Source organism: Artibeus jamaicensis, unplaced genomic scaffold (assembly GCF_021234435.1).
Source record: "Artibeus jamaicensis isolate MK-2021 breed Jamaican fruit bat unplaced genomic scaffold, CSHL_Jam_final contig_601, whole genome shotgun sequence".
Classification (NCBI taxonomy): Eukaryota; Metazoa; Chordata; class Mammalia; order Chiroptera; family Phyllostomidae; genus Artibeus; species Artibeus jamaicensis.
In genome coordinates, this window is record NW_026521902.1 from 740,992 (window position 1) to 752,589 (window position 11,598).

Here is an 11,598-nt window from a genome sequence, read left to right on the forward strand (position 1 = left end):
CAAGTTCGGTGGGTTTGTGTACAGTCTAGGGCCTCTCCAACAGACTGTTCCATGGGACTGGGAGTTTCTCCCACCACTGCAACCTGTATGGGTTTTTACAGGAGAGGTTTTGAGTCCTTAGTTTCCCACTGAAACCCTGGGTTTGTTGGTCTGTCTCACTCTCCAGTTGTTCCTCTCAGCTTATCTGCATGCAAATATGGGACCACCCAGTCTGCCAGCCCTTGCCTCATATGCACATCCTCTCTGCCCTAGCTGCCCATCTCCACCCGTCCTACCAGTCTGGATGAATGTTTCTTTAACTCCTTGGTTGTCACACTTCCACGCAGTTTGATTTTTTGGCAGTTCTGGTCATTTTTTGTTTTTAAATTTGTTGTTTTCCTTCTTTTGGTTGTGTGAGGAAGTGAAACGTTTCTACCTATGCCTCTATCTTACTGGAACTTCCTATATTCTTCTTTTGTTTTAAGTTTTAAATTACTGTTTTTTTTTAATTAGTTGTAATTGGTCTGTTCACATTTTCTGTTTTTTCATGATTGAGTTGGAAGTGTGTATATTTCTAGGAATTCATTCATGTCTTCCAGATTGTCATCTGTTGGCATACAGTCATTGTAATATTTTCTCATAATCCTTTGTATTTCTGTGGTGTCTGAAGTTACACCTCCTTTTTAATTTTTATGGTATTGGTCTCTCTCTCTCAATATGTCTTTTTAGAGGTTTATAAATCTTGTTTATCTAGTCAAGAAACCAACCCTTGTTGCCACCAATCTATTGCATTAATTTTTTAAGACTCATTTCATTTATTTCAGCTCCAAATTTTATTTTTAGTCCTTTAACTCACTTTGGCTTTGTTTGTTGTTCTTTTTCTAGGTGCTCTATGTGTAAGGTTACATTGTTTATTTGAGATTTTTTTTTTATTCTTGAGGTTGGCCTGTAGTGCTGTGAGTTTCCCTCTTAGGACAGCTTTAACTCAATCCTATAGATTTTTTTTATTGTTGTGTTTCCATTTTCATTCGTCTCAAAGTAAATTTTGATTTACTCTTGATCTAATTGTTAACCCACTCATTGTTTAGTAACGTGTGATTTAGCCTCAATGTCCTTGTGTGTTTTTTGGGTTTTGTCTTGTAATTCATTTCTAGTTTCATACCATTATGGTCAAAGAAGATTCTTGGTATGATTTCAAGCTCCCTAAATTTACTGAGGCTTGTTTTTTGTCCTTACACATGGCCTATTCTACAAAATGTTCCATGTGCAATTGAGAAGAACATATATTTTTCTTATCCTAGATAAAATGATCTAAAAATATCAGTTAAATCAATATAATAGTATATCATTTAAGGCTATTGTTTCCATGTTGAATTTTGTCTGTAAGATCTAACCACCAATGTCAATGTGGTGGTAAAATCTCCTACTGTGGCCCTGGCTGGTGTGGCTCAGTGGATTGCATGCAAGCTGTGAACCAAAGGGTCGCTGGTTCAATTCCCAGTCAGGGCACATGCCTGGGTTGAGGGCCAGGTCCCCAGTGGGGACCAAGTGAGAGGCAACCACACACTGATGATTCCCTACCTCTCTTTCTCCTTCCCTTCACCTCTCTCTAAAAAATAAATAAATATATTTTTAAAAATCTCCTACTATGACTGTATTTCTGTCAATCTTTTCCAAATTTCAGTCAATCAAATATGCATTATACATTCAGGTGTTCCTATGTTAGGTGTGTAAATGTTTACAATGGTTATATCTTCTTTCTGGATTGATCCCTTAAAGTCTATTTTGTCTAGTATAAGTACTGCTACCCTAGTTTTTTATTTCATTTTTCATAAAATATCTTTTTACAGCATTTTACTTTCAATATATGTGTGTCTTTCATTGTGAGGTTGGGTTTTTTTTTGTAGACTACATATACATCAGTATTGTTTTCTTATACATTCAGCTACCCTATGCCATTTAACTACAGCATTTAAACCATTTGCATTTTAAGGAATTATTGATAGGCATATATTTTTGGCCATTTTATTATTTTTTATTTTTTATTGATTATTTTAAACCTTCCTTCCACTTCCTTTGCCAAAAAAAGGTGAGGAGGAGTAGCAAATACAATGAATCTTCATTATCAATGCAGGAGCAGACAGCTTTATTCAGTCAGTCATTGTTAGAAAGCCTTCTTTAGAACGCTTCATGAATTAGCGTGTCATCCTTGCACAGGGGCAATGCCAATCTTCTCCGTACCATTCCAATTTTAGTATATGTGCTGCCAAAGAGAGCACTTTGACATTTTATTCTTAATAACTATGTTTCTCTTTTTTTCTTTCTTTTTCTTAAAGAAGTCCTTTAAAGATTTCTTTTAATACTGGTTTGGCGGTAATGAACCCCTTTAGCTCTTTCTGGTCAAGGAAGCTCTTTATTTCACCTTTGATTTTAAATGATAGCCTTGCTAGGTTGAGTAAACTTGGTTGGTTGTATGTCCTTGATTTTCATCACTTTGAATATTTCATTCCAGTCCCTTCTGGCCTGAAATGTTTCCACTGAGAAAGAAGCTGACAGTTATATGAAAATTGCCTTGTATGTAAGTGTCTTTCTTTGCTGTTTTTCAGTTTGTCTCTTTGTCATTAACCTTTGGTATTTTAATTAGAATGTGTCTTGGTGTGGGCGTCTTTGGGTTTACCTCATTTGTAACTCTCGGAACTTCCTGGAAATGTGTCTTTTTCCTTCACCAAGTTAAAAAAAGTTTTCAGTCGTTATTTCTTCTGATAGGTTCTCAACCTCTTGTTCTCTTATTCTTCTGTTGTACATATTATGTTGCCCCCAAATTCCCTTAAATTAAATATTTTTTTCTTTTGGCACTATGATTATGTGTTTTTTTGCTACCTTATCTTCCAAATCACTGATTCTGTCCTCTGCTTCATTTAACCTACTGTTGATTCCTTCTATTGAATTATTCATTTTAGAAATTGTATTCTTTATTTCTGGCTGGATCTTCTTTTATGATTTCTATGACCTTTTTATGCTGTTGAGGTTCTCACTAAGATTCTTGACAATCCTTATAACCATTGTTTTTAACTATATATCTGGTAGATTGCTTGCCTTCATTTCTTTTAGTTGTTTTTCTGGAGATTTCTGATGTTCTTTCATTTGGGATATGGTCCATATAGCTCTCCATTTTGGCTGCCTTTCTATTTGTTAGTTTTCTATTTGTTTGTTATTTTTTCCCAGATGTGATAGGGTGGTCTCATACAGTAAGTCTTCCATGGGACCCAGTGATGTAGTCTTTCTGATCTCCTGAGCTTGGTGCTCCAAGAATGTCCATCGTGTGGGGTTCATAAACAGTCCTGTTGTGAGTCTTGATTGCTGTTGGCATGTCTATATACAGGGTCGACTCTAAGCCCTGCTGAATTCCAGGATCACCTCAAACATAGTACATAAGCTGCTGTCTGTGTATTTACTAAACAAAGTGGAATTTGCCCCAGCAGTGTCTGTTGCTGCCCAAGATCTATTTTTGGATGTGCTACTTGTGGAGTCCTTCTCTGGAATTGGGTCCTTCTCTGATGTAGTCTAAGCCCACTACTGAGTGTGTTGGTTCTTGAGTGTCTTGGGAGGGACTCCAGTATAGGTTAAACGCAGATGCTGCCTGTGACAGGTGCTGGGCAACTTGTTTAAAGATAAAATTTGATCCACAGATTGTGGCTCCATCTTCCATTCCTTCTTGTATGTGGGAAAAGCTAGCTGTGTACTAAAGCCAGCTTCCACCAGCACCAATCTCAGGAGCAGATCAGAAACAGGTCCAAGGCATCCCACAACCTTCAACCTGCCTCCAGATGCTGGCTTTCTATTAGGTTCAGTCTCTGAAAAGCCTCTGGTGGCACACAAATTGCATTAGTAGGTTCTCAGTGGGTCACCAGGTAGAGGCAAGTGGTGTTCACCAGCTTGATACCCAGTGCCAGTTCTGGGACTGAGGACACTCAGCAGAAGTATCAGAATACACCAAGGCCAGCTGCTACTTCTGGATGCCCACAGATTTTTGTGCTGGGTTGGGGTCATAGGTAGTCATCAGGGTGGAGAAAGCGCAGATTATCAGGCCCAAACAGACCAAGATTTGGCTGTGTGAAGGAAGGGCTCTACAGTTGTCAGGCCTGAGGAAAAAAATAAAACCCATCCTAGACCAACACAGCTAATTCTGTACTGAATTCTGCCTGGTACTCTTTGAGAGACCTCTAGCTCAACAGAGCAAGTTGGCTGGGATTTGAGAGGAAGGTGCTAATTGATCTTCCACTAGAGGGCAGCTTTCAGGTAGGAGGGAAAATTGCCTAGCACCAGAACCACACAACTCAGCTTCTGACACTGCTTCTTTCAGTCTGTCCTTCTGCACCAGAAACCTAGGCAGGTGACTCCTCTGCATGTCATGACCTCTGCAGTGCAGGACAATTGGGAGTTGGCAGTGTGAGAACAGTATTGCATTCCCCTAGGCTGTGTTGTTTGGAAGGAAGGACTTAATCTAAGAAAGATAGCATCTGTGGGTGACTCAGCACACGGACACTGGCAACTGTCCCTTCAGCTCTCTCCCCTGAGCCACATAGACCATTCTCTCCTTGCATGACTCTAGTTTGTTCAAGCTGTCCTCCCTCTGGCAGATTCCAGGGTGAGTGGCTACAAATGATGTTTTGTGCACTGCTCCATAAGAGGGCACCTGGGATTTTAGCAAACTCTATGGGTTCCTCTTCCCAACTCTGGTGTTCTGAACTGGGGAGCCCAATATGGGGTTGAGACCTAAACTCCTTAGGGAGGACCTTTGCAGCTGAGCCGTCCCTCTGGATACACAGGGCTGCACATGGCTATGTGGCCAGCCCTTTTTTCATCTCTGTCCTTCCTACTAGTTTTAATGTGGCTTCTTCTATGAATTTTTGTTTATGAGACTTCTGTTTTGCTGCTCTGTAGTTGGGTGTTCTGGATGATTGATCCATATTTTAGTTGTAATTCCAGTTTGGTCCCGGGAGGACGTGAGTGTAACTTCCAACTACTCCACCACTATCCAAAATTTTCATACGACTGGAAGTATATTAAGAAATACACTTGAAAACACCCACAGGTCACACAAGAAACCACATATCTGTGGTCACACAGAACTGCATATCTGTGTCCCCTCAGAATTTTTACGTTAAAACTCTAACCCCCAATGTATTGGTATCTGGATGTGGGGTTTTGAGAGGTAATCAATTTAAATGAGGTCATGAGGGCAGAAGCCTTAAACATAAAGGGACTAGAGCTTGCTATTTCTGCCACGTGAAGATGCAGTGAGAAGGTAGCTATCTTTAAGCCAGGGTTCTCTCCAGACACCATTCTGGTGCCTTATCTTGAATTTCCAGAAGTGTGAGAAATCAATATTTGTTAATTAAGCTACTCGGGTCATGGTATTTTTATTATAGTAGCTTGAACTAAGACAACAAGTGAAATAGGAACTAAATTAAAAGAAAAACTCAACTTATCAAAATTCATGGGATACAGTGAAAGTGGTGCTCTGAGAGAAAATTATAGCATTTAATGATACATTAGAAAAGAAACATCTGAGATGGCACTCACTGCCTCCCCAGGGCAAACCAAAATTACAAATAAAATAGAACAAAATATAAAGGGAACTAACCATATGGAAAGCATATTTGCCAATGATACCTTAGACAAGGATTTGATCTCAAAAATATATAAAGACTCCACATCAGGAAGACAAACAATCCAACTTAAAAAAGGGCGAAGGACCTGAACAGATACTTCTCCATGGAGAACACAGAGGGCATATGAAAACATGCTCAGGACTTCCGCCAAGATGGAGGCATAGGTGGATGTGCCGTGCCTTCTCACACAACCAAGTTTAGAGACAACTAAATATTAGCAACAGAAAACACAGCCAGAACATGGAAAATTGAACTTTTCGGAAGTCCGTTAACAACAAATTCTTCAGCCTGACCGGTAAGGGGCGAAACCAGCGGCTGGTGAGGGGTTGCACAGGAGGACTCGGTCAGACAGACTCAGGCACGGAAACCAGATGCGCGGAATCCAGACACAGGGAATCCAGACGCAGGGAATCCAGGCGCAGGGTTGGACCTAGTGAGTGACCAAGCGAGCCACCAGGCGAGTGACCTCGGGGGAGACAGTGGGGGAGACAGCGCGGGGGAGACAGCGGGGGAGACAGCGCGGGAGCGGTGCTGCGTGTTGACTGTGGTCGCACATTTGTGCGCGGGCGGACAGGCGAGGGAGTGGGCGGTTGGACCGGGATGCGGCAGTGGAGGGCACCGCCATTTCCCTGCTCTGACCCCGCCTCCACATACAGCGTCATAACCCAGCGACTCTGAGTGGCCCGGCCCAGGTGAACCACCTAAGGCGCTGATCCTCACCCAGCTGTGAGAAACAGCAGAGGGGGGTCGCCATTTCCCCACTCTGACCACGCCCCCACATATAGCGTCACAACCCAGCGACCTGGGAGTCCAAGGCGCTGCTTCTCACACTTAAAGGGCCAGAACAGACCAAAAATGTCGCAAGAAGATCTCAAAGCCCCAGAGCCCATAGATCTAAGCCATGAAGAAATAGCAAAACTCTCAGACGCACAGTTTAAAACACTGGTCATCAGGATCCTCACAGAACTGGTTGATTATAGCCACAAATTAGACAAATATATGAAGGCGAAACTAATTGAAATGAATGGAATTGCACAGGACACCAATAGCAATGAAAAGGAAACTGGGACTCAAATCAATGGAGTGGACCAGAAGAAAGCAAATAATGGCCAAACAGAAAAGAGTCAAGAAGCAAGAATTCAAAGAAATGAGGAGAGTCTTAGGAACCTCCAGGACATCTTTAAACGCTCCAACATCCGAATTATAGGGGTACCAGAAGGGGGAAAGGCAGAGCCACCAGCAGAAAACTTATTTGAACAAATAATAAAGGAGAATTTCCCCAATCTGGCAAAGGAAATAGACTTCCAGGAAATCCAGGAAGCTCAGAGAGTACCAAAGAAGTTGGACCCAAGAAGGAACACACCAAAGCACATCATCATTACATTAACCAAGATTAAAATGAAGGAGAGAATCCTAGAAGCAGCAAGAGCTAAGGGGACAGTCACCTACAAAGGAGTCCCCATCAGACTGTCAGCGGATTTCTCAAAAGAGACCTTACAGGCAAGAAGGGGCTGGAAAGAGGTATTCCAAGTCATGAAATCCAAAGACCTACAACCAAGATTGCTCTATCCAGCAACACTTTCATTTAGAATGGAGGGACAGATAAGGTGCTTCTCAGATAAGATCAAATTCAAGGAGTTCATCATCACCAAGCCCATATTATATGAAATGTTAAAGGGACTTATCTAAGAAAAAGAAGTTAAAGAAACATGAACAGTGAAAGGACAACAAACTCACAGTTATTAACAACCACACCTAAAATGAAAGCAAACTAAAAGGACAGCTAGATCAGGAGTGGAAACATAGAAATGAAGATCTCAAGGAGGGTTAGCAACAGGGGAGTGGGAGGAGGAGAAGGGGGGAGAAGGTACAGAAAATAAGTAGCATAGACAGTAGATAGAAAATAGAAGGGGGGCAAGAATAGCATGGGAAATATAGAATCTAAAGGACTTGAGACACATGGTCATAAACTAAAGGGGGGTAATGGTGGGGATGAGGGGTAAGGTGGAGGGGAATGAAGGGGGGAATAGAACAACTGTAACAGCATAATCAATAAAAAAAAAAGAAAACATGCTCAGCATCACTAGCCATCAGAGAGATGCAAATTGAAACCACAATGAGATACCATGTCACACCATACCAGTTAGAATGGCCATCATAAACAAATCAACAAACAACGTGCTGGTAAAGCTGTGGAGAAAATGGAACCTTTGCGCACTGTTGGTGGGAATGCAGATTGGTGTAGCCACTAATGAAAATATTATAAATGGTCTTCAAAAAATAAAAAATGAAACTGCCTTATGATTCAACAATTCCACTTCAGAGTATATATTCAAAAATACCCAAAACCCTAACGTGAAAGAATACATGCACCCCTGTGTTCATGGCATTATTTACAGTAGCCAAGATATGAAAGCAACCCAATTTAAAGACAAGTGGATATAAACATTGTAGTACATATATACAGTGAAATATTACTCAGCTATAAAAAAGAATGAAATCTTACTATTTGCTACAGCATGTATGGACCTAGACGGTATTGTGTTCAGTGAAAGAAGTCAGTCAGAGAAAGAGAAATACCATAAGATTTATCTTATATGTGGAATCTGAAGAGCAAAATAAAAGAACAAACAAAACAGAAATAGACTTATGATACAGAGATCAGACTGGTGGTCGCCAGAGAGGAGGAGTATTTGGGGGACTTGGTGAAATATTTGAAGGTATTAAGAAGGACAAATTGGCAATTATAGAAGAGTCATGAGGATGTAAAGTACAGCATAAGGAATATAGTTAATAATATGGTAATAACTCTGTATAGTGCCTGGTGGGTACTGAAAATATCAGGGGGAAAACTTTTAAAGTGTGTAATTGTCTAGCCACTGTGCTGTGAACTTGAAACTAAGACAAAATAACATTGAATGTAAACTGTAAGTGAAAGTAAAAAAACATATTCTTCCCAGTAAAGAGATCCTGTTACTTTTTAAATAATTCTAGGTATGATTCTCCAGCATAAAATTAAAAAAAAATATCTCTGCCTTTTGCTTGGTCACTAAGCTTGGCATGACAATTCATTTCCTGACAGATATATCAACGTTGACAACAATGAAGTATAGAACTTCAGAATTGCAGTTTTAAAGTCACAATATAACAAATATTCTCTGAGTTGTAATTTTTTTTGTGAATCTGATGGAATCTATGGCATTTTCCCTGGAAAATACATGCATGTATATGTATAAACATAATGCTTTACACATAATTTCAGTGGGTATACCAGGGTAGTTTAACCTATTCAGATTATTTGGTAGATAAAGCTCTAAGGCAGAAGGATGTCAAGTGACATGGCTGGTGAATGGAAAAACCAGGACTAGTACTGCAGACTCCATTTCTGAACCAGTCATTATTCTTTCAAGTGAAGCAGTTGGTTTTTCTTTTCTGTGTAGCCACACTGCTTACATTGAATTCTTATGTAAATCTGCCCTTGTCCTTCTGCCTACTTGGGAGAAGACTTCAGCTGAGAAGGTGATTCTTTTACCCCCTTTTAAAATAATACACCTTTAATTACCCTGTATTGTGGTTATTTGAATATATGTATTATCTTTCCTACTACATTTTAGGGACAATGCCTCATCCATCTTTGTTTTCCTCAAACCACCTAGCTAAGTGCAAGGAATACATCCATTATAAATAACCATTTGTTGAATTAAAGGGACAAATATCTGACTGAAATTTTATAATAGAACTATTTTCCATCATTACAGTGTTATTATGAACCCAGATTCTGGTGTCAGTCTGACCTAAATATGAATTCAGCATCTGTCACTTACTAGCTGTATTTTGCAGGAGGTGTATTATATAACTTGCATCATATTTGGTAAGTTGGATGGTAGAAAACATAGTTCATAAAATTATTGAGGGGATTAAAGGAAAGAAGTTATGTGAAAGATATCAAGCTTTGTCTGGCACCTGGCAAAAGCTCAGAAAGTAGCTATGACTGTTGTTGCAGCACAATCAACTTTGAATTAAAGACTCAGAGACTTAGACTTTAGACAATGTAGACAAAGACTTAAAGACTTTGAATGTAGACTTAGAATCTTAGAATCAAACTGGTCAACCAGTCCGACCTATCCAGGAATTTTAATGCATTATTCTAACAGATTCCACCTTTGCTTAACTTGTGCTGGTGACAGGGAACTCATCAGAACTGACTGAAGCAGCCCCAATTCTTTGAAAGTTCTTACTTATTACTAGGCTGAACTACATGAAATTGCTGATTATAGGTTAAAGTGATCAATTTATCAACAAGCTCTAACAAAATGACCAAACACTTGCCTTGTGTTACTTCCTCTCACTTCAGTTCAGTGTCTATTCTCCTTCTGTGTCGCAGTCCTTTAGCGGTAATGGGGAGTCAATGTGTATAGGACTGACTTAGCTCCTGCCTTCATAGCGGCTTACCTGTTTGTCAAAGAGAGAATAAGAAAATAAACAATTATGTATAATTTTCAGCCTCAAGAGATAGAAGAATGTTTTAAGCAAAGAGCTTAGCAAAGCAAATTTCCAGAAGAACAGAAACATGAGGAATTCAGAGTATAGAGCAGCAGGTTTCAATAACTTTCTGTGATACTAAAAATATTCTGTATTGACACTGTCCATAATTATAGCACTAGCCACATATGGTTCCTGGGCACCTGACATATAGGTAGCATCCTATGTGTCAGGAAATGCAGTTTTATTTTAACTTAATTTTAATTAATTGAATTTATATGGCTACATGTGCATAGTGACTACCAGACTGTAGATTAAGAGGAGATAGAAAATAACATGACCAATATGCATTTTAGAAAGATAATTCTGGCTGTCTTGGGGGAATAGATCAGAAGTGGATAGAGACATTGACCTTATCTTTATAAGAGGAGAGAAGAAACAAAAAAGGAAAAGTGACTCAATAATATCTCAGATAAGTAAAGAAGTATATTACTAATCACACCCAGTCATATACAATACTTACATCTACATGTATATAACATGCACATGGTATTTATCACCAGTAATGACCCACATTTCTTGTCATTTTTCCTGGTTGCTTAAAATACATTTAACTTCTGAACACATTCTGGGTGTCCATAACGGTCCCTGAACTCACAAGTAAGTCTCTCATGTGAGTATCTATGCAGCATCCACCCCGTTCTTCCTCCTCTGTGCATATCTCATTGAGGCTATTATTGACTATGATCACGCCATTGATCCTCGTGCTCCAAAAGCCATGAATCCTAAAGTGCTAGAAAGACACTCTGTTCTCTGCAGCAGGAGGAGGAAAGCCCCATCTCAGCAAACTTAGCCACACTGCCTGGCTCCTCTTCCCTTGATTCTCAGAGCACTTCTGTTAACCAGTTCTTTATTTTTTTTTAAATTTTATTTATCTTTAGAGGGGAAGGGAAGGAGAGAGGGAGAGAAATATCAATGTATGGTTGCCTCCTGTGTGTACCCTGCTGGGAACTGGCCTGCAGCCTAAGCATGTGCCCTGACTTGGAATCGAACTTGGAACAGAACCGTGGTTGCTTGATTCCCAGGCCGGCGCTCAATCCACTGAGCTACACCAGCCAGGATCTGTTAACCAATTCTTGCAGGCTTTCCCCTCTAACTCCATTAAGCCCTACCCGTGGAGCAAGAGAAAAAACAAAATGAGAGAAGTCTGCAAGAACTGCCACTGGGTCCCTCCTGAAGAATTGTATCTCTGGCCCATAGGAACAAGTAAATACTCATGCCTGCACATCTAACCCCTCACCTGCTCTGACACACACCCCATGACAGCACACGTCATGCAATAGACCTCTTCAATTCCTAACCCTCAGCCAACACAGCCATACAAGACTGGATTCTCTCCAGGATCAGCCAGCACCATCCAATTCCATTAATGTTCCTGCAAAGGAAATAGTCTAAGAAACAA

At 40.2% G+C, this 11,598-nt stretch overlaps 1 non-coding gene across 1 annotated transcript; it reads right to left on the minus strand.

Moving 5' to 3' along the window:
• Positions 1-2,151: 2,151 nt before the first annotated feature.
• On the minus strand, positions 2,152-2,258 carry LOC119061201 (U6 spliceosomal RNA). The gene has a single exon (XR_005084740.2). It is a non-coding gene; the product is annotated as a U6 spliceosomal RNA (small nuclear RNA).
• Positions 2,259-11,598: the final 9,340 nt, after the last annotated feature.